Below are 27,271 nucleotides of genomic sequence, written 5' to 3'. Positions count from 1 at the left end.
TGAGAGATTTGGTAAGAAGAAGAATTTGTTTTTGTTTTTAAAGCAGCAATCATTTACACTGCAAAATCTAACTGGTTTTGCAGTGTAAAAGATTGCAGCGTTAAAAAAACCTGGAGATTTCTTACCAAATCTCTCACTTTCAGAATCTCTCATTCTATTAAATTTCACCTAGTTTCACTCTCACTCCCCCTTTCTCTCTCTCTCCCTTTAGTCAAAAGAAAAAAGTTTGGTACCGTGAAGCTTGCATTTTAACAACATTTATTTTTGTTAGCCATTAAAAGGTATCATATTTGCTAGATTGCTATTTTTTTTTTCTCACTGAGGAACAATAAAACTTTTCTCTCTCTCCCTTTCACTCTCCTTTTCTTCTCTCACCCAGTTCTATCAAAATTGAAATAAACTTCCAATAAGTCACTATAAATTAGATTTAGGCCTAGCTTAATCAGTACATGAGATAAATCATTTTTTTCTGCTTCTGCCTAAACATTGTTCATTTATGATCTGTAGGACACCTCAACCTACAGTATGTGTGCTTAGACAGAGACACACAGTAAATAATAGTATTTTTTTTTTTTCAAGAAGACCTATCCAAATATGTATGGGTATGTTAGTAACTAATTTGATATGTCAAATGTAACACCTACAAATATGCCACATTCATTTCTAGCAGACAAAGAAGTATGGGTTAGTTAGGTAGATGATTTATACTGCAGAACAGAGGCGCTTGTATATGATAGTAAAACCAATGTATGTAAAGTTACCTGAAAAAACAATCAAAAAAGATAAACAGAAATAAATAAAAGGTTGATGGAAAATAAACTCTGTCTTAATTATCTCAATACTTTTTTTATGTAGAAATATATAATAAATCATTTGCAATGTTCAGTTTGAAAATACTTTTATATTAGCACAAATCAGTTAATTAAATTGCATATATAGTACAATAACAAATAACAAATAAAACTCACTGCTGCCAAACTAGAATCATAGTTTGATTTGTGTGTGTGTGTGTGTGTGTGTGTATATATATATATATATATATATGGTACTTGTGGAGTATCACGGCTCCCACGACCTGCATCGTATGCTAAAAATCGCATTGCATCGCATCGCATGTGGCATACGATGGCATACGATGCGATGCGATGTTTTACCGATTTTTGACTATTTTTGCTCAAAAATCGTATGCCATCGCGTAACATCGTATGCCATATGTAGTGGCATACGATGTCATACGATGCGATACGATGTTTTTCCGATTTTTGAGCAAAAATAGTCAAATATCGGTAAAACATCGAATGGCATCGTATGCCATATGTAGTGGCATACGATGTCATACGATGCGATACGATGTTTAACCGATTTTTGAGCATTTTAGCTCAAAAATCGTATGCGATCGCATCGGATGCCATACGATGGCATGCGATGCGATGGCACCCGATTTTGGACTGAAATGCATCAGAATGCATTGAAATGTGTATTAAAGTAGTGAAATGCCCCCAAATGCCATTTTTCATAGTGCACCACCCCCACTATCAACGTCAACCCGAAGCGTGGCGAGCGCAGAGAGCCTGCGAGGGGCGGCGGTACGCGTCCTACGACCTTTTCATACCCCCACTATCCACGTCGGCGTGGAGTCGAGAATAGAATAGTGTGGCGAGCGCAGCGAGCCACCGAGCCCGAAGCGTGGCGAGCGCAGCGAGCCCCGCGAGGGGACGCGGATACCTTCACAGCTATACGCGTCTCCTCGCGGGCTTTACAGGTATCCGCGTCCCCTCGCGGGGCTCGCTGCGCTCGCCACGCTTCGGGCTCGGTGGCTCGCTGCGCTCGCCACACTATTCTATTCTCAACTCCACGCCGACGTGGATAGTGGGGGTGTGAAAAGGTCGTAGGACGCGTACCGCCGCCCCTCGCGGGCTCGTTGCGCTCGCCACGCTTCGGGTTCACGTTGATAGTGGGGGTGGTGCACTATGAAAAATGGCATTTGGGGGCATTTCACTACTTTAATACACATTTCAATGCATTCTGATGCATTTCAGTGCAAAATCGGGTGCCATCGCATCGGATGCCATCATATGGCATCCGATGCGATCGCATACGATTTTTGAGCTAAAATGCTCAAAAATCGGTAAAACATCGTATCGCATCGATGGCATACGATGCCATGCGATGTTTTACCGATTTTTCACCATTTTTGCTCAAAAATCGGTAAAACATCGTATCGCATCGTATGACATCGTATGCCACTACATATGGCATACGATGCCATACGATGGGAGCCGTGATACTCCACAAGTACCATATATATATATATATATATATATATATATATATATATATATATATATATGTATATACTTGAGTACCCTAGGATACAAAGGAGGCGGCACTCGATCGGTTTTACAATATAAAATAAATCACAGGTGAACAACTGTTTAGTTTATCCAACTCCAAGAGGGGAAAAAACGGTACTCAGTAGACGAATAATAGCAAAACCATACATTAAAAGGAACGGGAGAATATTTCGGGGTATGAGCCCTGTAATCAGCTTCAACCTACGGCTGATGAAGGGGCTCATACCCGAACGTTCTTCCATTCCTTTTAATACAGTTGGAGCCCCTCTTACTGTTGCAAGGGCTGATAGAATCGCCAGCTGCCAGGCCCCGCCATCTGTCAGAAGGGGGCGCGCGTGCACAAGACACTTGCATGCCCTGTTCCGAAGGAGCTCGCCGGTGCCGTCCGCCGCCCCCCAATGCTGTTCGTCGGTCCCCACCGCCTCCCTAACCCCGCCTGTCTCCCTGAAACGGAGACGGGCAGGGTTTGCGTCCCCCGCCGCATGAAAACTGGGACAAGCGTGTGTGTGTGTGAAGCTTGCGCACCCCAGTCAGATGGGACGGGTGGCGCTCCGACATGGGAACCCCCAGCATTTCATGGGCATCCCTATGCCGGCTGTTCTTCCTGAGGCAACTGAAAAATTCAACATTCCGCAGGAGCTGCTGCAACTCTTTTACACTGCTATCGTGGAGTCCGTTCTATTTTCCTCTATTACAATCTGGTATAGAGGGGCCAACGAATCTGACAAATGAAGCCTGCAAAGAGTGGTGAGGACAACAGAGAAGATTATTGGGACGGACCTTCCCCCCTGTAAGGGAACAATACTTAAGCCGGGTCAAGAAGCAAGCTGGGAAGATCGTGGCAGACAAGCTCCACCCTGGCCATAACTTGTTTGATATTCTTCCATCAGGTAGATGCTTCAGGTCCATCCCTGCCTAGTTGTCAAGAACCGCAAAAATCTTCTTCCCGATAGCTATTCAGCTATTGAACAATGTACTGTAAGATACTGCTAATCTAAACACCTAACTGCTCTGTCTAACCTTGCAAATCATAACATGTGAATTGAAATTTGTATGCGCAACTGATGCAATGTATGTATGTCCTGTTATCCCTCTTGTACCATACTTGAAGCAGTCAGTATGCTCCAGCTGGTGGGCCCCTGACAAAGGGGTCCCATGGTACAGTATGCTTTGTATCCCCCATTTAATCTGGCTGTGTTTTAGCTTCCTTCTCTCTTCACACTACAGTAGAGAGGCAAGGATATTTCCTCCAGATGCATAAAGTGAACCAGACCATAGGTGTATAACAAAAATATGGCATTTATTCCCCAGGACTCCACTACAAAAGAAAAGACAGGGCAGTTTGCTTAAATGGTTCAGAGGCATAATAATATACGAATTTGGCAACAACACATACAGATGTACTCATAAGTTTACATACCCAAGGAGAATTTGTGATTTTCTGGCCATTTGTCAGAGAATATGAATGATAACTCACAAACTTTTCTTTCACTCATGGTTAGTAGTTGGGTGAAGCCATTAATTGTCAAACAGCAGTGTTTTGGCAACAGAAACTACCCAAATGAGCCTTATGAGTTTACATACCACTGTTCTAAATACCGTGTATTGCCCCCTTTAAAATCAAGGACAGCCTAAAGTCTTGTGTGGTAGTTGTGGATGAGGCTCTTTATTTTCTCAGATGCCCATTCTTCTTGGCAGCGTAGTGTGTTCCGCGCGACCAGCGTAGTCAGTCAGAAGTAGTGTAGTAAACATAGGCAGTACGTAGTCAGCTTAAGTGTCCCTGTCAAAATCTGTGTAGTGTGTTTACCCACGACTACTGTAGACAGAAACAGCGTCTATTTCTAGTGTAGACAGAAACAGCATCTACTTCACCGTAGTCAGAAGTAGCGTCTCTGTCAGAAACAGCGTCTTGTTCTCGCGCCTAAGTCAGTCAGCTGGTAGATTGAGCGGTACGCAGTTAGCGTAGTCAGTCAGCTGGTAGATTGAGCACAGTTAAAACTGGCGCCATGAAACTACACAAGTAAGGCAGCTACACTGATAACGTAGCTTTACCAGCGCTGTACGCACACACACTGGTTGACACAAATGGGTTTGAATGGCTACTGACCCGTAGATCTGTGATCTGTTTGCTTGTAATCAGTGTGTGTGTGTGTATAAAAGGTCAGTGAGTTTCTGGTCTCCTGAAAGACCCTTACATCTTTCAGCCAGTGCTGCACTGACATGTCTGGATTCTGAGAGGAACAAAAATGTAGTTTAGAGGAGGTAGCAAACGTCTACCAGACCACAAGATCCTTAGAAATAGAAAAAGTAATATATACATATATATATATAAGGTAGCGGGGGGGAGTGCTGCACTCACGGCGTCTTCTTCAAATAAATACACAGCAGTCAGTTGAACTTGCAACGTTTCAATGCCTATATTCTGGCATTTTCGTCAGGTATCACGAAAATGCCAGAATAAAGGCATTGAAACGTTGCAAGTTCAACTGACTGCTGTGTATTTATTTGAAGAAGACGCCGTGAGTGCAGCACTCCCCCCCGCTACCTTGTTTATACACTCGCTCCGACGAGTGTTAGGTACTGACACCCGGCGCATCAGCTGTTTATTAGACGGAGAGCCGGTATAAAGGACTATGTACATATATATATATATATATATATATATATATATATATATATATATATAGCTCACCAAACTAGAACAGAAACGAAAAGAGGATTTTAGATGCTCTGCGATGCTGTAAATAGATTGTTCAGATTAGTCTGCTGATTAAGAATGGCCCCGGACACACTGTTGCAATGTTAACAATTTTATAATAAAAAAAAACATACCAATACAATTAGATGCACAATAAAAAATACACAAATATATAATTCTAAAATATAGCTCAATTAGTATGAGATAGCACTTAAGGGAAAGGAAGTCTCCAGAGCTCTATTGATTATCCGTGGGGAAATTATTTTTAAATGTAGCCGCAGTTCAGCATGCATAAGATCCGCACAATGCAGGGTTAACAAGCCGGTGCAAGAAGATAGCCAGTCCTTTAGTATGTGGGCAAACACGCAAATAATGTTAATTGGCAAGAAGTCTGTCACCGGGTTAGGCAGTAATGATACAGTAGCACATTCAAATCCTTGCATATACTCACATGGAATGTGTCAGATCATATATTTCTCACCAGGGCATAAGTATTAGCTGTTAGTATGGATTTAACGCTCAGCTATTTGGAATTGTAGTAAAAGCCAGTGGATATATGAGCGCTGAAACAATCTGGGATGCAGAAGTGCTCACCGCAAGCAGGTGAGCTGTCCGTGCTGCTGTTAGGCTTGACGGTGTATGTCGGGCACGGCGTTCAGTGTTATTGCAATAGCCGGCTACAATAGACTGGAGACTCCACAGGAAGTACAAGTGATGTCAACGTGTTTCATAACCAATATTCACTGGAAACTTTCTCAAGACGGTGATCTGTTTGCTTGTAATCAGTGAGTGTGTGTATAAAAGGTCAGTGAGTTTCTGGTCTCCTGAAAGACCCTTGCATCTTTCATCCAGTGCTGCACTGACATGTCTGGATTCTGAGTCATGTGGAAAGCAAAATAATTGTCAAAGGATCTGTAGGAAAAGGAAATTGAACTGTATAAAACAGGAAAGGGCTAAAAAAAGACATCCAAGCTATTGAGAATGGCAATCAACAGTGTTCATGCTCTAATTAAAAAGGGGAAAATGAGGGATTCTGTGGAAACCAAATCACCGCAACTGCATGGAAAATTATTCAAGATGCAAAGAAAAATCCACAAATAAATTCAGCTGAAATACAGGTCTCTCTGAAAAAGAGTGGTGTGGTTGTTTCAAGATGCACAATAAGAAGGCATTTGAAGAAAAAGGGGCTGCATGGTCGAATCGCCTGAGCATCAGGAATGCAGTTAAATTTTTGGAAAACTCTGCACTCCGCAATCAGCTCTAAACTCATTTTTCAAACACAGCCTGTGGCATGGCAGGTAGTAGCTGATTGGTTGGTGGTTTATCACTCTCCATTTTATCACTTTTCAAGCTTAGTACATCTGGCCCATAGTCCATGATACCACACCAACGCACGATTCACAGGACAGCTTTATCAATGCAAAACCTGGTGGTCACATGATATAAGCCTCCTATTACAGGATTGTACAGGCAGTTATTTGGTATGCTGGAGCCACGCCAGACATAGAAAGGTATAGTTTTAGCGGTCTACCTTCACTATGTGTAATTGTATAATACAAAGTCCACATTCTTAATAGAAATTGTTAGTAAAATGAAAGTACTATATAGATATAGTAGGTATGATTATATGTGGACACATTTCTTCCTACCTTCTTTTTTTTTTTTATAATTTTTATTGAGTTTTCTAGTAAACATAGCAACGTTGAATAAATAAAATCACATACAATTACCATTCACATCCAATATAAGACAGTCATAGATACCAGGAACATAAAGAACTGAAATCTATTAGAGTAGGTAATTTAGTAGGAGGTTATCCACCTCCCAGGAGACAGGCTGAAATAGGAGAAATTGTACCTGTTGAGGTAGTAACACTGGTAACATTACACAGAGTGAATGGGCATATATATATATATATATATATATATATATATATATATATATATATATATATATATATATATATAAACAAGTAATGTAATGAAAACTATTGTAAGAAATTTTTCGGGAAGATAAAGGAGGAAAAGGAAAGGGAAGGAGGGGAATGTTATTGGGGAGGGGGGATAGGGTAAGGAGGGGGGGATATGAGTGATGGTGAGAAATATAAAGGTTATATATTAGTGTTATATTGCCATTTCAAAGCGGAAAGACGAAATACCATCCAACTTGTTCCAGACATCCTTCCCTAAAGACTATAGTATACAGATATAGGGTGAAATTTACTAAAGGAAATGTGTAAAAAATAGGTGTATTTGTATCCAGAAATACACTTATTTTTGACATTTACTATCCTGAAAATACGGCAATTCCTATTTGTGTTGATTGTACATCAATACAACTACGAATTGCTGTATTTTCGGGATAGTAAATGTCAAAAATAAGTGTATTTCTGGATACAAATACACCTATTTTTTTTACAAATTTCCTTTAGTAAATTTCCCCCATAGTATCCAGTCTTGTAATCAGGAGAGCGCAATTCAACTTGAGAGGAAATCAAAGGATGCTTGATGTTAACCGAGTAGTGTTCATGAAAGGTTTTAAAAGGTCCGCTCTAGTATTGGGGGGGAGAGAGGTGATGAATGGTTGCCATATGGTATAAAATTTCCGAGATCTCTCCTCATCATGGGCATCCAAGATAGATCGTCTTTCTAGATATACCAAGTGGAGGAGTTCATTAAGGTTCGGAGGCGTCTTGGAGGTCCAATGGATGAGAATGAGTTTCTTCTTCCTACCTTCTTTAATGTATATCCTAGTTTGATGATATGGCTGATTATATGAGCCAGTATATACCTCCTCCTCCTCCTCCTCTTCTTCCTCCTCTTCTTCTTCTTCCTCTTCTTCCTCCTCCTCCTCTTCCTTCTCTTCCTCCTCCTCCTCTTCCTCCTCTTCTTCCTCTTCTTCCTTCTCTTCTTCCTCCTCTTCTTCCTTCTTCTGCCAGGGGTGCAGGTATGGCGGTACGGGGTGGTACGGCGTACCGGTAAAACATATTGCGCTGGTACACCGTACCGCCATAACAAATATTCCAAGTGCTTTATGAGCTATGATTGGCTGATGGCCCAGTCACACAGTGAAGCCGGGGAAGGAGAGACGCGTGATGTGCTCCCCTCCGAAGGGAAGCAGGCAGCGGACAGCAGGCCGCTGTTTGAAGCAGGTGGGATCAGCTCTGTGTTGCTGCTGCGAGTCCGGGATCACTTCCTACACACTCCTCGGAGAACGGGGGGATCAGTGGGCTGAGAGCCAGCTAACCCTGAGAGTAGGTGGCAAAGGGATGGGAGTGGACAGCAGCGCAGTCTCCGGGTACTAGAGGCAGCTCAGCTATTATTACTACCAGTCTGCTGCTGCTGCCGCTGATGACTGGAGCAAGGAGCCCAATGAGGACTTCAGTAGCAGCTGATGCCGCATTTATGAGCTGCTGAGGCTACACACGACTACAGTGACCGCTCCTGCCCGACATGCAGACGGGTGTGGTATAGGGGTCCGACAGTCGGGATCCCAACAGTCCTTATCCCGACGTCGGGATCCCGACTGGCCGGACCCATACACTATGGCGAGCGCAACAAACCCCCTATAGGGGTTGTGGACACCCACGAGGGAAAATAGCCGACGGCCGCGGGAACCCGGCTGTCGGTGTTTGACAGTCGGGATCCCAACGTCGGGTGAATGCCTGTCGGGATCCCGACTGTCGGGACCCCGTCCGGCACCCCACACAGACATGGGGTAAGTATAACAAATGTAATAAGAGCACAGAGCTTTGTCTTTATTAGGAATCCTTTCTCCTTCTAGCCATAGTAGAGGTAAATGTGGTCCTAAGTTTGAATTACTGTCTTTCCCTTACTGGTTTTCCATCTGATGTAAAATAATAAATCTCAAAGGTTCTACCATTGTCAGTGTCTCTATATGGCAGCGTCTTGACATTACTGAGTAAGCAGTATTTTTATAGCAAAACAATGAATTGTAATTCCTTTTGAGACCTAATTATTTGTGGCAGTAGTAATATGGACATTGTAAATCCAGTCAGCCAATCAGGAGCCAGCCCGCAAGATATGATTGGCTGACGGCCCAGTCACACAGTGAAGCCGTGGAAGGAGAGACGCACGATGCTCTCCCCTCCCCTCTGAAGGGAAGCAGGCGGCGGGCGACTGGAGGGGGGAGAGGAGACCTCAGAGACCCGGCACTGGGGGCATATGTGTGTTACATACTGTGGGGGCATATCTGGCACTGGGGGCATACTTAGCACTGTGGGGGTATATGTGTGGCTCTGGGGGCACACTTAGCACTGTTGTGGCACTGTGGGGGCATATGTGTGGCACTGTGGTGGCAAATTTGTGGCACTGTGGGGCATATGTGTGTGGCACTTTGGGGGCATATCTGGCACTTGGGGCATACCTAGTACTATGGGGGCATATATGTGTGGCACTGTGGGGGCACATCTGGAACTGTGGGGGCATATTAGCATATCTGGCTCTGGGGGCATACCTAGCACTGGAGGCATATGTGTGTGGCACTGTGGGGGCATATCTGGCACTTGGGGCATACCTAGTTCTATGGGGGCATATATGTGTGGCACTATGGGGGCACATCTGGCACTGTGGGGGCATATTAGTAATGGGCATCAGTTGTGCGGCAGCGGTGCAATGAGCATTTTGGTGTGGGGCATAATGTGTAACGGGCATTATGGCATGTGTAAATTTTGGCCGCCCGCCTTCAGCGTGCAATATCCCTGTTTGTAGTTTATCTGGCTCCTACATTTTGTGTGCAGGATGCAATGCACAATCCCAAACAGAAATGTCATTGTGTTCTAAAGTTTTGTCAGGTAGCCACTCCCCCTTGTGTCATATGACCACACCCCTAACCATGCCCATTTTCAGTGCGCATCTTCGGCGTGCAGCATAGTACTGCTTAGTCATTTTTTTACTTGCACCACTGTATATATCGCAGCAGATTCCATTACACTTTACAATTGTAAACATAGATAAAACAAACTGGGTAACAATAGACAGACTTGGAGGTAAGAGGGCCCTGCTGCAAGCTTACAACTATAGGAACATAGGAGAGAAACACAAGGACAGGCGCCAGTAATAGTATAGCAGTCCCACCACGTCGCAAGTTCAGAAGTAAAGCAATATAATACATAAGTGCCTCAGAGGGTTATGTGTGTGGAACTTAAATATGATAGGCTTGCCTGAAGAGGTGAGTTTTCAGGGAACACTTGAAAGTTTGGGGGCTAGTGGAGAGTCCTATTGTGCATGGAAGGGCATTCCATAGGATGGGAGCAGCCCGATGAAAGTCCTGTAATAGTGAATTATCATTATATGGAATATATATATAAAAAATTGGTACAGGTACAGTATATGAACATTTATGATATTTTTTTTACATTGTTAGTGATGATATATGTATTTTATACAAAACATAATAAAAAAATAAATGTGTTAAATAATTTATTTAAATAAAGAAAAAGAGAAAAAATGAGTTTTCTCTCTTTTGTGTACTAAAAAAATTATAATAATAGAACTATATATATATATATATATATATATATATATATATATACATACATACATATATACACACAACAATATCTCTAAAATTGTGCTATGTTATATAGTGGTCACCTCCAACACTGAGTCATCTACTAGTAGGAACTCCAGGAGTCCAGGAACAACATGTTTCGAGACATGTGTCTCTTCCTCAGGCTCCTGAGGACTAGTTCCTGGACTAGTGCTACCATTTCCAGATTTTTAGGTAAGTGTGAGATTGGAAGATACCTTTTTATGTGTTCAACGGCAGATGTCTCCGTGAGTACGGGTATGCTACCCAAATCCTGAAAGATACCTAGATAAGTGTGTTAAGCAGTTTTTTCAAGTGAGTTGGGTACGCATTAAGGAAAACTCACTTCAGAGAAAACACCACAGAATTTTTGGATATTATTTTAAACAAATCTACACATTGGATTTTGTATATGTTTTTGTCTCCTCACTTTTTATGTCGACTGAGGAACAACATAAGTGATCATTTCCGGAGAAAGAGAGAGATAACAACCGTCTGGAAGGGGAGTATATACCTACTTACCTATATACATATCTCTTATATACTTGATGACAAATACATTAGACTTTACCAAAATCTGTGAGGAAAGCGCCTAGTTCCCGAGTACATTATTAAAATCACAAACGTTTGCCAGGGATAAGGGAAATATCCCATCACCCGGGACGGGCGATCTCCTATCATAATAGCGCCACAAATTTTTTCTAAAAAATCCTTAAAAGATTAGGTTGTGGTCTAAACTTCCTCTGACATTAACTGGAAGAGTTAATTTAATAAAAATTATAGTTCAACTAAAATTTCTATATATATTTCAACAGGCCCCAATATATCTCTCAAATTCTATTTTTAAGAAAGTTAATAGTATGGTCTCTTCCTTCATTTGGAAGAATAAGAGGCCTCGCATAAAAATAGATGTACTAACCAGAACTAAAGCATCAGGTGGTCTAGCACTTCCAAATTTTAAATTATATTATTATGCGGCTCAGTTATCTCATTTAAGACTATGGCTTCAGGAATGTCCCTCAGATTCCCTTCCGAGCTTACTGGATTTAGAAATGAAACATGGACTTTCACCTGTCCAGGCATTGTTCGGTGACATTTTTTCTTATAAGAAGTTGCCACTTGTTATTCAGGCTCAGCAAATATGGAGAGAGATACATGCTTTAATGAATTTTCAGGATGTTGACCCAGACACTCCATTATGGAATTTTCTAAATTATTCAAAGCTTTTCTCTCTTAACCCTAGAGTAGTTTGGGGTGAAAGGGAAGTAATATCTGTGGGTCAGCTATATCAGGATGGAGTTTTGAAATCTTTTAGTCAGCTGAAAGATGAGTCTAATTTTACACCTATGTATTTCTTCAGATATTTGCAACTTCGTCACGCATTGTCTTTGCAGTTTCCTCAAGGCCCTCCTCTTATTCGACATTCTCCTCTAAAACCATTCCTCCTACAATTGTGCTCTAAACGTGCACTCTCATGTTTATATAATTTTCTCCAATCATATCATCATATTACTGACTTACCAAATCTGCAGCAGAAATGGGAATTGGAGGTGGGTAGGCTGTCTGAGGTTGAATGGAATGAGGCACTTGTATGTCCTCGTAATTCCACTGCTTCAATTAGATTTTAACAAATTCAATTGTTTATTTTACATAGAACGTATCTGACTCCGGTTAGATTAGTCCAATTTTGTGGAAGAACTTCTGATATATGTCCCAAATGTAAATGTAACATGGGAACATTTTGGCATTTATTATGGGTTTGTCCGGTTGTTAAACAATTTTGAAATAAAGTGCTTCAAGCTATATCTGTAACAGGAATTCCCTTAAATAAGTTAACACCAAGATTTTGTTGCCTTGGGGTATCGGGTAATGATGTCCTGGATAAACATTCTAGACAATATATAATTAATTTGTGTACATTGGCTAAGGTTTGCATAGCTAGACTCTGGATGGATTCATCAGGGCCTGATTTTAAGGCCTGGATTTCCTTGGTCAATGTAACAGTGCTACATGAGAAATATTTATATATTAATTGTAAGGCTGAATTTAAATTTTATCGTATTTGGTCCCGATGGCTTTCATCAAAATATTCATCTCTTAAGATATAATTTTATTAATTGTAGATTACCTTCTAATCCATGTTAATTTGATAATGCCATTTGTTCAAAAGAAAATATATTTCTGCTAATGTAACTTATTTATTATTATTATTAATATTTATATTTATTATATAATATTATTGTATTGATATGTTGTTGTTTTTTTTCTAAATTTCAGTCGATAAATTTGTTTATGTTTGATATGTTAATCTGTGTATCAGAAAATTTAATAAAAATCACTCAATGTAAAAAAAAAATACTTTCTATTGACCTCTGTGTGCCAACAAGAAGACAATCTATTCTCTTTGTTTTTGTTTGCAGCTGTGCAGGATGCCAGACGAACTTAGACGGCCGGACACATAAAGCATTACATCCCTCCCATGGACTCTGTAGTGTAGAAGAACGTGTAACCTTGGTTTTACATCAGGAACTGAACTGAACACACCAAGGGAACTCCCTCCCATCATGCATAGCCCCAAACAAAGCCCCATTCGGCAGGGTCCTAGCAGTATACACAGGAGGTAAAAAAAAAAGTAGTAAGTTTAATAGTATCTTTAATGTTACATGCAATATGTGCCATGGCTGCCTGCCCACTCTTCTTCAGTTCTCCTTCCAATATCATCCATCACCCAGAATCCCATTGACTAGGTTACAATGGAATGGGGTTACACAGAAAGGAGAAATTAAATATGCCATATGCAATGGCAACTATTGCTACTGATCTGAGGGGATAGACAAACATGTCACATATTACATGAAACATTAAAGGTAGTCATTATAGATGAGCTGTTCAGATTTCATGGAATCCCAACCACTGTGAACATTAAGGATCCGAGTACATATATTAATGAAGTAAGAGACGTCCCTCCAGGTACTTGAAAAAGACAGTGCTTTTACTGCAGTGTCAACGGCGTTTCCGGCTGGGGGCCCGTCTTCAACAAGTGAAAAAATGCATTAAATACCTTACCAGAGCTGGTGCCTCCACGGTCCACGCCATCATTCCGCCCTCCCTTCTGCTCCGGGACCAACTTCCGGGTTCACACATCGGATGTGATGCGGCGCCTTTTGCAGGGGAAGTGATGCCAGCGTGTTGGCACTGTCTCTGTGTGTTACCTAAAAACACAATTCATTATTACATTACTGTGTTAACAAAATTATTTGTACATTTACTTTTACTTGTACACAAAACTTTGTATCTTCACACTACCTCAGATTGTTTGTGCGGATCATTACCACCAGATGGTGCTATTTCCTAATAAGAACATATATGTACGTTCCAGTGCATATTAGAATATGATTAAGATTTTGTTATTGAGCCCCATTTATTTTCTTTAGATGTTGTTTTTTACTCTTACAAAGATTTGCCTAGTTGCAAAAATACGTGTCCAAACTTTTTAAGACCCATAGGAGCTTTTCAGCCCCTAATGGGATGGGTGTGAAAAAAACGTGAAAAATGACATGTGTGTGTAAAGAAAAACCTTGCAACCAGTGCCTATCAATAATCTTCATAGTTCCTAGTTGTCAACATGTTATATGCCGACCAATAAGGCATTCTATTAAGAAAAATCTCAAAGTGTCATAGGACGTGTTGAATAAAATGTGTAAACTAAAAAAATCAGCAATCCTGTACCTTATTCATGTGGGCATATTCATATAAAATATCCCAATATGCATATTATCATATATTTTATAATAGTTTGCAGCCCAATAAACCTTATCAACTGTTTTTTCTGGGGATGTGTTCCTTCTAATGCCTCTAATGGATGAGATAGCACTGCCTTATTTTAATTAACTATTTGGTTCAGATGTTACTCATATCTTGTTCTCCCGTTTACTCACTTAAATCCTTATAAGTAACAATTAAAGTTCAATGCCTCATTTAAACTAGAGATGAGCGGGTCCGGATCTCCGGGATCTGGCAGATCCGAATCTGGTGATCCGAGTCAGGATCCAAGCCTGAAAATTCTGTTATTTCAGCCATTTCTAGCATTTTTTCATAAAAATCCAGATCCAAAACCAAAACCTGCAAGGGTGGTTTTGCCAAAACCAATCCAGATCCAAAACACGAAGGGAGATACAGATCCAAAACCAAAACCCGAAAAAGTGGCCGCCGCACATCTCTAATTTAAACCAAAGGGTTTCACCGTATTTAATTTGTTGATCCAGCAACATTCTAACTGTAGCAATCTCTTATTTCTGTCTCTACCCCTTAAAGAGACAGGTATGTGGTCGATCATTCTGCATCGTAGGGTGGCCATGATGTGCCTAGCTTGTAGCAATCTCTTATTTCTGTCTCCACCCCTTAAAGAGACAGGTATGTGGTCGATCATCCTGTATCGTAGGGTGGCCATGATGTGCCTAGCTGCCACAAAATGTCGTGCCACTGCTTGGTCGCTTGTACCACTCCTCAGCGCATCCCTTATTGCTTTTCGATGCTGGGCCATCCGTTCTTTGAACTGCCTAGCTGTCTTGCCCACGTAGTGCAACACACATGGGCAAGACAGCAGATATACAACATACCTAGTAGAACAGGTCAGAGTGTGTTTGACTTTATAACTTTTGCCTGTGTACGGATGTCTGAACTGGTCTCGCGTCACTATATAGGTGCAGGTTGCACAACCCAGACACTTGTGGCATCCTGGTCGTTTAGCCAAATAGTGTGATAGTTTGGCCTTTCCAAAACCGCTGATATCCGTTTTGACCAGGATGTCCTTGAAATTAGGTCCCCTTACATACAGTAGCTAGGCATGAGATGACTGTCACGCAAACTCGTCAGGTCTGGGTCAGTATTGATGATGGGCCAGTATGATTTGACTTTTTTAATAATGTCTGGGCTTTTAACTGTATAATGTGTTACCCAAGTGATAGTGTTGCCCACTCCTCCTGTCCCCTCTGACTTCTCTCTACTTTTTAAGAGGTCTGACCTGTTTTTGCGGCTCACCTTAATTTTTGCTTTATTTAACGCTCCTTTCTGATACCCTCTCTCTAAAAAAAATTTGTGCAGTATCTCCAATTGTCTGTCATGCATTGTTGTTTATACGACACACGTGCAGAAATTGGGAATACGGTAAACTAGAGATTGTGTGTTTAGGATGGAAGCTTTGACTATGTACAATAGTATTCCGGTAAGTTGGTTTTGAATACAATTGTGTCTGTATCTTCCCTTCGCTCACAGTAATCTGTACATCAAGGAAGTTGACAGTTTTCCTGCTCACATTAAATGTTAACTTATCAGCACTGTCAGACATATTATGTTTCTGTAGCAGATCTATTAGTTGCTCTTGTGAACCCACCCATAATAATAGAATATCATATATATATCTTAGATATCTATAGATATTACATTGGATCTCGGGGTCTGTGAAAAATAGTTTATTTTTCTCAACAGAGTGCATATAGGCATTGGCATAGACCGGAGCAGCCACCAAACCCATTACACACCCGGAGCTTTGATTGTAGAATCTGCCGTAATGTGCGTAAGGGTAAACCATATTAACTTGAGGAAAAAGTCAATCTGTGGACCAGAATATAAGTTATTGTCCGTTATCAATTCCTGTACCGCCGACAGTCCATGCTGATGGCGAATGCATGTATATAAATTAACAACGTCGATATTGACCAAAGTCAAGTTCTCTGGTATTTGTGTAATTGAGGCCAATATTGATAACAGCATAGTTGTATCCTTCAAGTAGGTTGGCGTGGATTGAATGCAGGGTTGAAGATAATGATCAAAGTAGACAGCCAATGGTTCGCACAGAGACCCACGGGCAGAGAGTACAGGCCTGCCCGGGGGTCTCTGCGCGTCCTTATGGACTTTTGGAATAGTATAGAACAATGCAGTTTTGGTTCGTTCCTGTATAGATATTTTTGGGTATCCGGTGTGATGATGCCCTCCTCCACTGCTGTGGTGAGTAATACATCAAGTTCCTTGAGATAACGGGCAGTGGGGTTCTCACTTAGTAAGGCATAAGTATTATTGTCCAACAACTGACGGTCACATTCCTCTCAATACTGTGTTATGTCCTGCACCACTATAGAACCCCCCTTGTCGGCCCCCCTTATTACTATGTCTTGTCTGGCACTTCGTTTTTTTTAAGGCCATACTATCCTTCTTTGTTAGGTTAGGTTTGGATGATGTCTGGGCTGATTTACAAGAAGAGTCCACCAATCTGGAAAATGTTCTTATTGAGGCGTTGAAGGATTGTGGGTCGAACGTGCTGGTTGGTCCTAATTTTTTTCTTATGCTGTGCTCTTCCATTTGTGGCACCTCCAGTGTGTGTGATATTTTATCAAAATATTCTCTCAGGCATAACTTCCTTTTAAATTTATAATTGTGCACTTGCAGTTGGAAGTCATCCTTTTTAGTGGTCGGTGTATAGCTCAAACCCTTACTGAGGAGCTTAATCTCTGCTGATGTTAATGGGACTTTTGATAAATGAAACACTATTTCTTGCGCCACTTGGGTGATTTGTGTTTTCTGGAGTCTTTGGCTCTGTCCCCCCATCTTGTCTGTTTGGGGTTCCGTTTGCCTTCCGTTCCCAATCCATGATTTTCGATCGGGTATCGACCCCTAAAGGCATCACCGGTCTCTTTTTGTTCCTTTTATTGCTGCCAAATGTTTCTGTGTCGCTTGCCGATGTACTGGAGTACCCTCCTTGCTGTAATAATTGGGGCTCAATAACAGAATCTTAATCATATTATAATTTGCACTGGAACGTACATATACAGTATGTTCTTATTAGAAAATAGCACCATCTGGTGGTAATGATCCGCACAAAGAATCTGAGGTATTGAGAAGATACAAAGTTTTTTAATTGCACTGCAAAGTATAAAAATGTCACTGTTCCTGTTAATTAGTAAATGCACAAATCATTTTGTTAACACAGTAATGTAATAATGAATTGTATTTTTTAGGTAACACACAGGGGCAGTGCCAGCACACTGACATCACCTCCCCTGCAACAGGCGCCGCATCACATCTGGTGTAAACCCGGAAGTAGGTCCCGGAGCCGGAGGGAGGGCGGAATGGCGGCGTGGAGGCACCAGCTCTGGTAAGGTATTTAATGCACTATTTCACTTGTTGTAACTGTTATTGTGCTGAAGACGGGCCCCCGGCCCGAAACGCCGTTGGCACTGCAGTAAAAGCACTGTCTTTTTCAAGTACTTGGAATGACGTCTCTTACTTCATTAATGTCTACATACCAGAGTGCTTCTCTGGTTGGACGGGCACCCAGGCCAGGTCACCTGAGCAGAGCACTCTCTGTAGTAAAGCAGTGTCCCAGGTGCCTTCCACACTAAGGCCCTTATTCTAGTTAAAAGAATTTCGTGACCCTAGAGCCACTCCGTAGCGCTGGTCGTGCTAGTTCTTTAGTTCCCAAACAAAATTATTTTAATTTTTCCAAATGGGTATAATAATAGCACCATAGAACAATAGATATGTCACTAAAACAGGAGCAATGATTCAATCAATTTATGAATTTATTTAACTGGGCAGGATAATCGCTGCTTCTTTGGATAGGGAGTGTCGATCCCTTAGATAGTATAAATTTGTGGAGAATAAGTGGCAGACACGCAAAAGAGTGTCTGTCCCTTTAAGAAGCGCGAACCTGCTCAGTAATTAAATGACCAATTTTCAAGTAAAAAATATACACTTTATTAAAATAACACAGAAAATAATCAATAATTCCCCCCCTCCATTAATTCATGTGCACAGTATCAACAGACAAACAAGACAGACAACGAAAAACATATAATAAAAGCTGGATTAGCTGAGAATGCCGTTTACTGCAGTCACTTGTATTGTGGCAATGAATGAGGCAAGTGAATGAGGCTTTTGTACAAATTAGCTAGAGGCTTATAAGGTGCTTTGTATAGTTACCAGTCCTGTACACTTGATTTGCGCTGTTTTAGAAGAAAGGTGGAACTCAGGTCAGTCTCTCCATAAATTACCAGAGATGTGCTCCGGAGTTGGCTGTGATGGGGACCTCTCCTGCTGGACCAGCCAGCTGGATAAATATTTGTAATCCACGTGTGTTGCGCTTCTGCGAAAGTAGTGCAGGACCAGCGGTAATAAGGGCTCAAAAACGCGTTTTTTACCGCTGGTCCTGCACTACTTTCGCAGAAGCGCAACACACGTGGATTACAAATATTTATCCAGCTGGCTGGTCCAGCAGGAGAGGTCCCCATCACAGCCAACTCCGGAGCACATCTCTGGTAATTTATGGAGAGACTGACCTGAGTTCCACCTTTCTTCTAAAACAGCGCAAATCAAGTGTACAGGACTGGTAACTATACAAAGCACCTTTTAAGCCTCTAGCTAATTTGTACAAAAGCCTCTAGCTAATTTGTACAAAAGCCTCATTCACTTGCCTCATTCATTGCCACAATACGAGTGACTGCAGTAAACGGCATTCTCAGCTAATCCAGCTTTTATTATATGTTTTTCGTTGTCTGTCTTGTTTGTCTGTTGATACTGTGCACATGAATTAATGGAGGGGGGGAATTATTGATTATTTTCTGTGTTATTTTAATAAAGTGTATATTTTTTACTTGAAAATTGGTCATTTAATTACTGAGCAGGTTCGCGCTTCTTAAAGGGACAGACACTCTTTTGCGTGTCTGCCACTTATTCTCCACAACCTTATTCTAGTTGATTCGGTCGACCATCGAATGCCGACCATCGAATACTGGACTGAGTGGTCAGGCAGCACCGAGTGCTCCAGACCAATTGGGCATTTCTCCGTGCAAAAGCAGGGATATGGGCGGGCAGCTGGCATCCGGCTATGTCATATGCGTGCGTCACGGCCACATTACCATACGTATGCCCAGTGTTTTCATGGGAACACCTATAAAACGCAGGGAGTACGCATATGGTAATGAGCCCACACAGCCCTTCACGCCCCTCTCCACCCCCTGTTCGGATTGTTCCAAATTATCGTTTTCTGTACAGAATTCACGCCATATTTGGACGTGCGCGGCATTCGCACAGATACGCCTCTGCACATGCGCAAACACCAACCATCGGCCGTCCATCTGCATTCGGAGCCATCTGACTCAATCAGAATAAGGGCCTAAGTATGTATATGTGACAGGATTGGCTGCACTCACAGCAAGTTTTCAAAGAAGAACGACGGACAAGCTTAGTGTTCTCAATGTTTCAATTCTGTATTAACGAATTTTCATCAGGAGCAAGCATGCTGCCTGGTTCTACCTGGTTAATTCCACCTGCTGTAGCTGCTGTTATATTATCTCCAGCATCCAGCTTACAGTCAGCTTCCTGAGTGCAGCACAGTACCATCGGTTCCCAGACCGACACAGTCATCGACTCTCAGGACAACTGTGACATCATCGACTCCCAGATCGGCTCTGCTGTCATCGACTCCCAGGTCAGCTCTGCTGTCATCGACTCCTAGGTTGATGCTGCCATCACCGACTCCCAGGTCGATTCTGTAACCATTACCATCTCTCAGGCTGAAGAATACACTACTGGTTCTCTGACCAACAGTGGCCTCCTGGCTCCTAGGCCAGAAAGACTCTCTATTGGCTCCCAGGCCAACGTACCCTCCAGACTCCTAAGCCAGACGGACTCTCCAGTGGCTTCCAGTCCTTCAACTGCCCATATCGGCTCCCAGGCTGTCAACTGTCCATGTCGGCTCCCAGGCCGTCAAACATCATGTTGACTCTAAGGTTGTCAACACCCCTCTGGCTCCCAGACCATCTACAGTCTGTGTCGACTCCCAGGTCATTTACTTCCCTCTGGCTCCCAGGCCATCTACAGTCCCTTTCGACTCCCAGGTCATCAACACCCCTCCGGCTCCAAGCCCTGTCATCTCTCAGGCCTTCCAGACCAATGCAGACCAAGTTCCAAGTTCCTCAGTTCCAAGCTCACTGCCACTAGTCACCGTCTATCTCCCATGACTGGCCATTTAGCTGTGGGGAACTCCGGTCAGAGGGCTGCTACCTGGCACCCCAATGCAACGGAGTCCAAATCTCCTTGCGGGGGTCCCTGGTGAAATCTGGCGGTGGTGTTAGACTCTGCGCCTCTGACCAGAGTCTTGTCAACTCCCCCACCTAGCTGTGCCCACAGTGCCAGTGATCCTTATATGAATTGTCCTTGCCTCTAACCCCCAGTGTTCCAGTTCCCAGCATCCACCAATGGCCCACTGCTGTCACAGTTTGGAGCACCAGATACCCGAGTCCTGACACATTGCCTAGGCAAAAGACAAATAAATCCACCTCTTATGAGTGTATTTTTCCTACCCAATTCCAGGCAACAACTGTCAAGCTATCTGTTCCCTTTGTAAAGCCATAATAAGTAAAGATAGTGACCTCAACCATTTAGGATTCTCCTCCCTGTTACTTCACTGGCAGCGCAATTATCAAAAGTTTTTGACACTATCACCTAGCTCTATTCTCTCTGTTGGATCCAAGCACATGCAATCTCCACCACCAACACCTACATCATCAATATATTCAGTCATGTTCAGAAGAAGTCCTTGATCCAATTTTTAAAATCATGAATGACTCCTCTCCTATCTGTGCTTCCTCAGAGGGATCCTTGAGTGCTACTACTGCTGCTGCTGCTGCTGCTTTGATTGGATCTTCATTCAAAAAAGGGACCTGAAAGAAAACTTGTAGTAATTTAGCAAAACAATTGACAGTTAAACACTCCTTTGCAAAAAAAAATCCCATACAAAAGGGAAGTAACGTATTAGCGCCAGTGTGTTTCCATTTGTACTTTGTTGGATGTCTTGTATGTAAGGAGTGGTGTCTCCTTTCATCTGTTGAGATACACCGGCTGCTGCGCCAGAGGGTGGTCCACTAATCTCTTGTTGCCAAGTGTGACAGCAGTTACCCTGTGCACAGTGAATTACTGATGCCACTTACTGACAGCTTGGAGATATTAGAGGTGTCTCCATTATTCGCCATTAATGCAGAGCATTTTAAACAGTTTTTTTGAGGTCCTCTGTCCCCACTACCAAATGCATTCTAGATTCCACTTCACTAGAAAAGCAATTCCTAGTATGTACAAGGACGTTAAAAAAAACATAATTACTGTGTCCCGAAATGTTGTTGTACCCACTGTCCACTTAACCACACATTAGTAGACAAGTGGAACAGAGCAACCTAAAGACTACATGACTGTGACGGCACACTGGGTAGGTGTATTGCCTACAGGTGGCTAAAGCATTAGCATACTTTCACACATCTGCTGCATTTTTTTTAAACTGTCCCATGTCCCGTCTGTAGGGTTACCAACTCATCCCTTTAATCCGGGACACATATTATTTACACAGGTTCTGTGGCAGTTTAAAACCAGGTGAAATGGAGTCTTGAGGTGTGGCAGTTTAAAACCAGGTGAAATCCAGCCACAGAACCTGTGTAATTAATATGTGTCCCGCATTAAAGAGATGAGTTGGTCACCCTACCCGTCTGGAACCAGCAGTGTCCCACAGTGAAGAGGGTGGCAATTGGATGCCTCCTCTGCCCGGCGGTGTAGAGCAGGGAATTGATGCTGTGCGCATACATCTATTCCCTGCTCTGCAACATCTATTCAAAGAATCAGAGGGGCTGGGGGCATAACCAGCAGCTTACACAGCATTGGCCATGTCCCCATAGTGACGGGGAATGGGAGGGTGGCCTGCGGCTGCGGAATCCCCACAAGGCCACGCCTCCTATGGCATAGACCCCGGCCCTTTTTTTAGGCACATGCAGCTATGCCACGCGATATATATATATATATATAAACAGGGTTGGGATGTACTGAGAGCCCTAATTAGGGCTCTCACTTAAGTGATTAAAGCACATTTTTTTTCTCTATCGGTGTGAAGTCCCTGGAGTGCCATGCGATGTACCTTCCCTAATTAGGGCTATCAGTACATCCCAACCATGTTTATCATTGACCTGCAAGTGCACCCAGGCAGTTGTATACTTTGGAGGAGTGCCGAGTCTACCAGACTACTAATATATATATATATATATATATATATATATATATATATATATATATATATATATATATATATATATATATATTATATATATATATATATATATATATTAGGGCGGAGTGAAAAAACTGAAATTGAGAAATTCAAAATCGGCTAGTGTGGAAAAGTTGTGACTTGACCTGAATAAGAAACGTGCAAAAGCATTTTGATCTGAGTCAACATCTTCTGTTCTGGCAAGAGGCCTAAAGTTTCACTTTTTAGGTGAAAATGACGAAACCTATGAAGATGCTCCAATCTAGTTATAATTATGTCAGGATGTCTTAGAGTGGTTCATTAAAATACTTTAGCATAGTAAAAAACAGTACGAGCTTGTCCTAGTGCAAAGTGACTGACTGGCGGGAGAAAAAATCCCTAATAATTGACCCATTTTCATTGTCACAATTGTGAATATTGTGTGTTTTCTCCTGAACGTGTTTATAATAGAAGAAGCACAAATACTCTAAATGGAATTTCGGTGACACTGTGTGAAATATAACACTGCATAATAGCCCTTAATCAGACCTGATCCCAGTACAAATTTGTTCTCAAATTGGGCAAAACAAATGCTGCATTGCAGGTGGGGCAGATGTAACGTGCTGAGACAGTTAAATTTGGGTGGGGTGTGTTTAAACTGAAATCTAAATTGCAGTGTAAAAATAATGCAGCAGGTATTTACCCTGCACAGAAACAAAATAACTCAACACAAATCTAAAGGTGGCCATACATCTACAGATCGATTGTCAGATCTGGCTGGTTGGAACAAATACCTGGTAATATCTGAATGACAGTTTTTGGCAGTTTTCCAGCATTTCAAAGCAAAGTGCTCTCATCCATTACCAGTATTTTGTTCCAAACAGACAGATCGGACAATAAATCTGTAGATGTATGGCCACATTAACTCCCTCTGCACATGTTACATCTGCCCCACCTGCAGCTGCATTACAGCATATCATTATGCCAAAGATAAGCCAATATATTAACAGTTAAATACATTAAAGTGCATTATGCTGTAATAAGTATTGCTGATCAATCCTGCCTAGCAGGGCCGTCTTTTTGTATGGGCTTAATGGGCACTTGCCCAGGGGCCCCAGGCGTATAAGGGCTCTATGTTGATAGCTGAGGATCCCCTTTTTCCAGGGATACCAGAATTTTGAAAATCGGCCCTGGGGAACTGCAGATATCCAACTTCAAAGCAGCAGTCCACATCCGACCTGTTAAATACAATCTCCAGTAGTATTTCTCAGGTTCTCTCTGACACTAGCGGCTTGTCTCTATCATGCCCAGAACCAGAGATATCAGCCTTCAAGCAGCCGGTCCCTGCTCCAGCTCCAAACGTCTGGTGTAGTTTTATATTTTTGTCAATGGATTGCTCTGGCTCCTGATCTCTGATACCCAAGTTCCCAGCACCTCCTGAAAGTTGGGACTCTAGGTTTTTATACTAGGCTAAGAAATCTATTTCCAGATAATGGCGATATCTGCAGTCAAACAAGCTGCCCTTCCACCGGAAAATGACGAATATTAAGCCCACTCCATTAACCCCTGTGTATAAAACACCCCCTACCTCCCTGGAAGTCATTTACAAGGGACCCTTCATACAGCTCAGTGCCCCCTTCCACACGTTAGTGTTCACCCTCCCACCACCTGTGCAGTAAAGGAGTAATTAGCAGAAGTTACTGCTCCAGGTCCTACATGTTGAATGGAAGATAGAGCACCCCCTGCCACCCGTGGGACATCAAAGCTGCTGCTGATACCACCCCCCACCCCTAGGAGAGGAGAATGGGTAAGGGCCCCAGTGCATTGCTTTGCCCAGGTGCCCACACTGCTGTTAAGATGGATCTGCTGCCTAGAAATGAACACAGTCATTGGCATATATGTACTGCTGGACACCACTCATAGAATGATTAACCTGTTATTTTTTTAATCAATGTTCTTGTTTTTTTCCCCCTAAACATTAGATGTATTTGTTTATTTATTTATTTACAGTTTCTTATATAGCTCAGCAGATTCCGTTGCGCTTTACAATAGTAGACAGTGATAAAACAAACTGGGTAATGACAGACAGACTTGGGGGTTAGAGGGCCCCACTGCAAGCTTACAATTCGTATTTAACAGTTATTATATTGGCTTATCTTTGGCATAATTATATGCTGTAATGCAGCCCATTCATATTCCCAGCATAGGGGATGCAACACTGTTTTTCTGTCAATAAACAGAAGTGATATGTAAAATGATACATTAGACAGTTTACACTTACTTGTAATACTTATTGTAACAGTTACTGTTTTTCAATAACAGACTGCAACAGTTATTTCTTATTTATATACACAGGATTGTCTATCTTTGTATATGCACTGCAAAGAGAGCAGCATAAATCCAATTTCATGTATTTCAGTGACACTGTGTGAAATATAACACTGCATAATGGCCCTTAATCAGACCTGATCGCAGTACAAATTTGTTCTCAAAATGGGCAAAAAAATGCTGGACTGCAGGTGGGGCAGATGTAACATGTGCAGAGAGATTTAAGGTGGCCATACATCTACAGATTTATTGTCCGATCTGTCTGGTTGGAACAAAATCCTGGTAAAAGATGAGAGCAAATGACAGTTGACCATTTGCTTTGAAATGCTGAAAAACTGTCATTCAGATATTACCAGCTGTTTGTTCCAACCGGCCCAATCTGAAAATCGATCTGTAGATGTATGGCCACCTTTAGATTTGTGTGAGTTATTTTGTTTCTGTGCAAGGTAACTACCTGCTGCATTATTTTTACACTGAAATTTAGATTTCAGTTTCAACACACCCCACCCAAATTTAACTCTCTCAGCACGTTACATCTACCCCACCTGCAATGCAGCATTTGTTTTGCCCATTTTGAGAACAAATTTGTACTAGGATCAGGTCTGATTAAGGGCTATTATGCAGTGTTATATTTCACACAGTGTCACCGAAATTCCATTTAGAGTATTTGTGCTTCTTCTATTATAAACACGTTCAGGAGAAAACACACAATATTCACAATTGTGACCATGAAAATGGGTCAATTATTAGGGATTTTTTCTCCCACCAAAGTCAGTCACTTTGCACTAGGACAATCTCGTTCTCTCTTTTACTATGCTAAAGTATATTAATGAACCACTCTAAGACATCCTGACATAATTTTAACTAGATCGGAGCATCTTCATAGTTTTCGTCATTTTCACCAAAAATGTGAAACTTCAGGCTTCTTGCCAGAACAGAAGATGTTGACTCAGATCAAAATGCTTTTGCACGTTTCTTATTCAAGTCAAGTCACAACTTTTCCACACTAGCCGATTTTGAATTCCTCAATTTCAGTTTTTTCACTCCGCCCTAATATATATATACAGTATATATATATATATATATATATATATATATATATAAAAAGATAGGGAGAGCACTCACCAATTCGCAGCCAAGTCCAATAAGGTTTACTTACAACTTTATTCTTACATAAAAAGAATCAGGCGTCAACGTTTCGGTCTGTCTTGCAGACCTTTGTCAAGACATCAGGCCATATATAACAAGAGATCCTACTCCATCAGAGACCTAACTCCAAATGGCCCAGGGTCTGTCTTATATACCCTGACTGACAGGAAACTCACTTGTGGACCAATCACATTGCAGAAAAAACGTCACTTTTAAATCAGTAATAACAGCAATTCAAATGCCCAGAAAATGTAACTAAATTTTAAAATGATCTTTTCAAACCCCTGATGATCCACACGGAACTTATGATTTGTCCTTTTTGCCCCCCCCCCCCCCCCAAAAAAAAAAAGGCTCAAATGGAGTGGGATGGGGATCGGTCACTATGATCCCCATGATTCTTTTTTTATGTATGGTAGGTTATGGGTGAGTTAACCCATGCCTCCACTCTACGATTGTTTGTATCTCTGTATTTTCTGGATAATTTTTTATTTGTATATTATATTATACATGGTCTTAATTTTAATTATGTTAACTGTTAGCACAGGGCCTGTCATGTAGCCCTGATTGACATCTCACTTGTGGCATTTAATAAAGTTTTTGTTCTTACATTACATGATATTAAACACAGGACCCTGCGTCCCTGGTGCAATGGAACGCAATTGTGATGGTGCCAATTAAGTCCGCATTATTACACTATTTGCTCACCTACATACTGAGCACAGCACTTGCGGAGTCCCCGCCTGTTGCTAGGCAGCCGCCGATACACATCCGGCGGCTGCATTTTCTCATTGATGACAGCCGCTCGCTGGAGGTTGAATGGCGGTGCGCTCCACCGCAGTGGAACGCACGCCACTTCCGGGTGCGCGGCTCTGTCATACATGCCTCACAGTCTGTTCCCTTTATTTCTAATGGACACACCACCCGTGTTTTACTAAAATGATGTGAACTACATTCTTGATTGTCCGGAGTTCCATTCTGCCCATAAATAGCATCAGATGCTTATGAATTCGCCCAGGAGATACAATGGCGGTGCGTTCCACCGCAATGGAACGCACGCCACTTCCGGTTTTAGCACACACGTTTTTCTTTTTTCTTGTTTAATCCCTTAGTTCTGGCAGACGTACTTACCAG

At 41.9% G+C, this 27,271-nt stretch overlaps 1 long non-coding RNA gene across 1 annotated transcript; it reads right to left on the bottom strand.

Moving 5' to 3' along the window:
* Positions 1–5,265: 5,265 nt before the first annotated feature.
* On the bottom strand, positions 5,266–26,941 carry LOC146046282 (uncharacterized). The gene is made up of 4 exons (XR_014465831.1): positions 26,846–26,941; positions 21,161–21,320; positions 13,669–13,814; positions 5,266–5,964 (listed from the first exon to the last, which is right to left on the bottom strand). It is a non-coding gene; the product is annotated as an uncharacterized LOC146046282 (long non-coding RNA).
* Between the last annotated feature and the right edge of the window lie 330 nt (positions 26,942–27,271).

Source organism: Crinia signifera, chromosome 11, assembly GCF_055691185.1.
Source record: "Crinia signifera chromosome 11, ASM5569118v1, whole genome shotgun sequence".
Classification (NCBI taxonomy): domain Eukaryota; kingdom Metazoa; phylum Chordata; class Amphibia; order Anura; family Myobatrachidae; genus Crinia; species Crinia signifera.
This window is presented reverse-complemented; position numbering and strand designations above follow the sequence as displayed.